General features: G+C 47.1%; 1 pseudogene; it reads left to right on the top strand.

The window, feature by feature from the left end:
- The first annotated feature begins 417 nt into the window (after positions 1 to 417).
- Positions 418 to 4,285, top strand: LOC120606044 (uncharacterized; annotated as a pseudogene).
- The last annotated feature ends 2,211 nt before the right edge of the window (positions 4,286 to 6,496 follow it).

The following is a 6,496-nucleotide window of genomic DNA, read 5'->3' as shown; positions in this document are numbered from 1 at the left end:
TCTGCCTTTTTCTGAGAAACCCCAAGCATTAATGGGACTCTTTGAGAGTGTCTTTCAGACTCACCGCCCCACCTGGGGCGATTGCCAACAGCTTTTAGTTACCCTCTTCACTGTGGAAGAACATGGGCGCATACGGGCAGAAGCACAAAAGATAGCTGCGGGAGAGAGAAAGGTTGAGGAAGCACGGGAACAGATTGAGGAGGAATTTCCCTCCACCCGCCCAGACTGGGGACACAATTCTCAGGCAGGGAGAAAGGCATTAGATCGGTATCACCAGATTCTAATTGGGGGAATTAGGATGGCTGCTCGTCAGCCAACTAACCTTTCTAAAGTAACTGAAGTTAATATAGGGACCTCAGGAATCCCCTGGAGCATTTCTTGAATGGCTACAGAAGGCGTACCGGGTATACACCCGCAATGATCTTGAGGCCCCTGAAAATCAGCGGGCAATTAATATAGCCTTTGCTACTCAGGCAGCCCCTGACATCTGGCGTAAATTGCAGAAATTAGAGAGTTTTGCAGGGATGAACCTGTCCCAACTTGTTGAAATAGCCCAGAAGGTGTTTAACAACAGGGAGGCACCAGATGATCCCAAACATATGGCTAAAATAATGGTAGCATGCAGGAGGAGAGATCAGGGAAGACTAGGGCAAGACAAGGGAGATCAGAAAGAGGTCCATGTAAGAGTTACACACCCCTAGGGAAAAATCAATGTGCCTACTGCAAGAAGGAAGGCCATTGGAAGAATGAATGTCCTGAGAGAAATGCAAAAGACCAGGAAAACCGCAAGACTAAAGTCCTCGTCACTGAGGAAGAGGACTGACAGGGCCGGGGCTCCTATACACTAAACCCCCAGGAGCCTAGGGTTGCCTTAAAAATTGGGGGCAAAACTGTTAACTTCCTGGTGGACACAGGGGCTACCCACTCAGTGTTACTCAACCCAGGGGACCAATCTCCAAATGAAAGACCACTGTCCAAGGGGCCACAGGTAAAATACGAGAATACCCATGGACCACTGAAAGGACTGTAGATCTGGGGCAAGGAATAGTGACCCATTCTTTCCTCGTAATTCCAGAATGTCCAGCTCCACTTCTTGGTAGAGACCTACTCCAAAAGCTACGGGCTGCTGTTACATTCGAAGATAGTACACCTCAGATGTCCATGTCTGCCCTGTCAACTATCTTAATTACCTGTCCTCTATCCGAAGAGTACCTCCTCTACGAGAAGGAAGAAAATGTAGACCCGTCCATGGGGACATTACTAGGCAGACTCCTGGTAGAATATCCAGGGGTATGGGCTGAAAACAATGCCCCAGGGTTGGCTAAGCACCAGGTCCCAGTAGTATTGAGTTTAACTGCTACTACGACCCCTGTCCGGGTTAAGCAATACCCAATTGCCCAAGATGCCAAAATTGGTATAAGGAAACATATCCAGTGGCTGTGGAAAGTGGGGATTCTCGTGCCATGCCAATCGCCGTGGAACACTCCCTTGCTCCCAGTCCAGAAGCCTGGTACTCAGGACTACCAGCCAGTACAAGACTTAAGAGAAGTAAACAAGAGGGTTGAAACCATCCACCCGACTGTACCCAACCTGCACACTCTCTTAAGCTTGTTACCTCCTGAGAGAACTGTTTATACCATACTAGATTTAAAGGATGCTTTCTTCAGCATTCCCTTAGCCCCTAGCAGCCCGCCTATCTTTGCTCTTTAGTAGACAGACCCAGAGGGAGCATTCTCGGGCCAACTAACCTGGACGTGTTTACCACAAGGATTCAAAAATTCTCCTATCCTATTTGATGAGGCCCTAAGTGCAGATCTTCGACCTTTCCATCAGCGTAATCTTGACTGTACGTTACTCCAGTATGTTGAAGATTTATTGAGTAAACCGAGGAAATCTGTCTCATGGCAACCAAGGACCTGCTCAGCACGCTAGAGGCTTACGGGTACTGGGGCTTGGCTAAGAAGGCCCAGCTATGCACCCAGTCGGTGGCCTACCTCAGGTATACACTCGAAGGAGGAAAACGGACTCTATCCCGGCACAGGATTGAAGCCATTCTTCAGATTCCAGTACCCACCACCAAGAGAGAGGTAAGAGAATTCCTGGGGGCAGTGGGCTATTGCAGACTTTGGATTCCTGGGTTCGCAGAAATTGCAAAGCCCCGTACTCAGCAACAGGAGGAAATCAGCCCCTCAGTTGGTCAGAGACAGAACAGAAGGCCTTTGACCTTCTCAAGCAGGCACTCATATCAGCCCCAGCCTTTGCTCTTCCAGACATCACCAAGGGATTTCATCTTTTTGTGAGTGAGACCAAGGGAATCGCCAAAGGGGTCCTAACCCAAATGGTAGGCCTATGGCGCCAATCAGTGGCCTATCTATCAAAGAGACTAGACACGGTGGCCTCTGGATGGCCACCCTGCCTATGAGCCATAGCAGCGACAGCTCTCCTAGTCAAAGAAGCTGACAAACTCACCCTCGGGCAAAGTCTAAACATTACTGCCCCTCATGCAGTAGAAGCCCTTCTCTGCAGTAGCCCAGAACGATGGATGACTAATTCCAGAATCACTCAATACCAGGCTCTCCTCCTTGACCAGCCAAGGATCAGCTTCTCCAAAGCCACTGTCCTCAACCCAGCCAGCCTGTTGCCAGACCCAGACCCCCAGACCCCTATTCATAATTGCATAGATTGCACTGATGCTGTGTGTTCCTCGTGACCAGACCTCAAGGACTCCGCTCTGCTTGAGGCCAATGAAGTTCTGTTCACGGATGGGAGCAGCTTCATGCAAGAAGGTAGGAGGTACGCGGGGGCAGCAGTTGTTACTCTAACTGGCACTATCTGGTCACAGGCTCTTCCCTATGGGACTTCTGCTCAAAAGGCAGAACTCATCACCCTCACTGAGGCACTAAAATGGGGAAAGGACAAGGCAGTCACAGACAGCTGATGTGCCTTTGCCACTGCACATGTACATGGAGCCATCTACAAGGAAAGAGGGCTTTTGACTTCAGCTGGGAAGGATATCAAGAACAAGGAGGAGATCTTAGCCTTACTCGAAGCCATATGGTTGCCTAAGGCTCTGGCTATTGTTCATTGAAAAGGGTATCAAAAAGGGAATAGTCCTGAGGCTGAGGGAAACCGACGAGCCAATGCAGAGGCAAGTGGGACCCCCACCACATCTATTGACTGTTGTCCCTTACCCAGAACTGCCTCCATCTCCGACCTATATGGCGGAAGAGGACATATATTTTCAGGACAAAGGAGCCACTAGAAACCGACAGGGGTGGTGGACGACCCCAGATGGAAAAATCGGGCTCTCACGGGCCCTGGGAAGGACTCTCCTCCACCAATTACACCAAACCACACACCTAGGGTGAACTAAGATACTCCAAGCTTCAGACCCCTACTTTCACTTGTTAGAAGGGAGAAGAACTGCAGAGGAGATTGCCTCACGATGCCCGGCTTGTGCCCAAATTAATCCAAAGAAGGGGAAGATAAAAGAACCTAGACATAGGGAAAGAGAAACTTATCCGGAGGACCACTGGGAAGTAGATTTCACTGAGGTACCCCCGACTGTGGGGGGCTACAAATATTTACTTGCTTTTATAGACATCTTTTCAGATGGGTAGAGGCCTTCCCCACCAGGAAAGAGACTGCCTTAGTAGTTACTAAGAAACTACTACAAGAAATCCTCCCTCGATTTGGTCTCTCTGGAACTGTAGGGTCGAATAACGGGCCAGCCTTCGTAGCAAAGGTGTCACAGCAATTGGCTAACTACCTAAATTTGCAACAGAAACTCCACTGTGCCTACCGGCACCAAAGTTCGGGCCAAGTAGAGCGAATGAATCGGACCCTAAAAGAGACATTAGTCAAGTTAGGATTAGAAACTGGTGGGACCTGGGTAGAACTTCTCCCCTTTGCTCTTCTCCAAGCCAGATGTACTCCATATATTAATGGATTTACCCCATTTGAGATTTTCTTTGGAAAACCCCCTCCTTTAGTACCTAGAATAAAAGATGAGAAAAAGGCAGAGTTATGTAACCTTGTCTTACTTAAGTCTTTACAGGCCCTTCAAAGTGTACAGGAGGAGATTTGGTCCCAGGTTCATGCTGCCCACTCAGCTCCAGAGGACGGACTTCCCCACCAGTTTCAACCTGGGGACTCTGTGTGGATCCGGAAGTTCACTTCCGAAGGACTAGAACCCAAGTGGAAAGGACCCTTCACTGTCTACCTGACGACGCCCACCGCAGTTAAAGTAGACGGCATCCCATCATGGATCCCTCACTCCCACGTGAGGGCAGTACAAGAATGGACAGCTCAGGAAGACAGACCCTTAAGACTAAGACTCAAGCGTACATAGGTCTAATCCTTTGTTTCTTCCTTTTTTCTTCTTTGGCCCAGACATACAGAAACATACACCAGCCTAGAGTGTGGAAACTTATAGTAACCGAAACCGGTGAGATTGTTGCCCAGAATATCACCAGCTACAGTACTCCAGAGATCCGAGTGGACCTATGTCGGCTTGCCAGAGATCCCCTCACCATTGCAACGGCTGGACACCAACTTGGATCGGGTTCTTTCATAGGTAGAGCTTTCATAGGGAATGGAGCATACTTAGGCTACAAAGGGGGACCTGGTTGTGGCATATTAGCAGCTGAGAAAAGCCTCTTAGGAATAGGGCTCTATATTTGTCCTCAAGGAATATCTGGCAGCATGAGGAATAGGGGACTCAACTGTGAGGGAAAAGGCCAATTTTCTTGTGCTAACTGGGGTTGTGAAACTATCTCTACTATAGATAATTATAAAAAACAGAATGATAATCATATTGGGTTAATAAGAGGACCAAGCCCCTCTACATGCTCTCTTGGGTCTTGTAATCCCCTCATAATCACCATCAAAACTGGTAGCCTTGGGGGACAACACTATTGCCTCACAGGACAGACCTGGGGTATCAGATTGTATAAAACTGGGTCTGATTCAGGATTATATTTTACTATATGGGTTAAGGACCCTCTCAGCAAAGCTCATCCTATAGGGCCCAACAAACCACTTCTAATTCCAGGACTACCCCAAAGTCTTACATCTAAGAGAACTCCTGTTTCCCAGGCAACCCCGACTCCAGCTCTAGCCTCTTCAGGTAGTAGCCTAACAGCTATCAAACCCCAGGCATTTGACCAGCCACAACCAGAACCCGAAGGAGAATTAATAACTATGTTAACAACAATACACAAGGTCTTAAATAAGACCTCCCCAGACATAGGGCAGGATTGTTGGTTGTGCCTAAACCCAAAACCCCCTTAGTATGTCGGGATAGGAACTCCCCTAAACCTGATTGAGCTCAGCAGCACACATGACTGTGAATGGGAAACTCCTCGACTCACCTTGGGAGACATACAAGGAAAAGGAACTTGCCTGATTTCAAAGAATTATTCCAAGCTGTTGGCATAGTCACCTTACTTCGATAACTGTAATCGTACTATCGAAGTATCTACCTCAGGGAGTAAATACTATAAGGCTCCAAGTAATACTTGGCTAGCATGCAATAGTGGGCTCACTCACTGTGCTGCAGCTGTTCTTTTCAACTCAGGTGAGGCTAATATTTGTATCCTAGTCTTTGTGCTCCCCCAAGTGTCCCTTTACAATGGGCCGGAAGGCAGACTCCACTTCTTCCATCAGGACAGGTTACAGAAACGGGCCATACCAGTCTTAGTACCCCTTCTTGTAGGACTCGGAATAGCAGGCTCAGCGGCGGTAGGTACTACTGCTCTCATCAGAGGAGAACATGAATTACGTGAAATTGGAATACAGATAGATAAGGATATCAAGACCTTAAAAGACACCATCAGCAGGCTAGAACTTCAAGTCGATTCACTAGCAGAAGTAGTCCTCCAAAATAGAAGAGGTTTAAATTTATTATTCTTAGAACAAGATGGGTTATGTATAGCTCTGGGTGAAACCTGCTGCTTCAATGCCAATAACTCTGGAATAATTAGAGAAAGCTTACGACTAGTACAGAGAAATTTCGATGCCAGGGAAAAACAGAGACTAGAATCAAATAACTGGTTTCATAAGATGTTCAGTTGGTCACCATGGCTAACAACTCTTCTATCTGCTGTAGCTGGACCTTTAATCATCCTCCTCCTTTTGTTAACTTTTGGCCCATGTTTCCTTAATTTTTTGTTTGCATATATAAGGAAAAGAATTAATTCCATTAGACTTTTAGTATTACAGACTAGAGGCTATGAGCAAATTCTGCATGAAGAATCAAAGATTTGATTTTTTCTAAGACCAGTGGGGGAATGTGGTGGCTGAAAAATGACTATTTGAGATTTATTACTTGTAGGAAATTACTGTTTGACTATCGCCATGGGAACAAAAGGCTTTGGTCATAGGGACATAACATTCTGATAACAAGTTTTCTGCTTCTGTACTCCCCGCTTGCACACCCCGACCTATAGGTTGACAGGTAGTGAATAGGAGAAAAATAGACCTTTGTGTTCAGACA

Source organism: Pteropus medius, unplaced genomic scaffold, assembly GCF_902729225.1.
Source record: "Pteropus medius unplaced genomic scaffold, Ma_sr-lr_union100, whole genome shotgun sequence".
NCBI classification, from domain to species: domain Eukaryota; kingdom Metazoa; phylum Chordata; class Mammalia; order Chiroptera; family Pteropodidae; genus Pteropus; species Pteropus medius.
The sequence above is the reverse complement of the archived record's forward strand: the minus strand, read 5'-3'. Positions and strand labels throughout refer to the sequence as shown.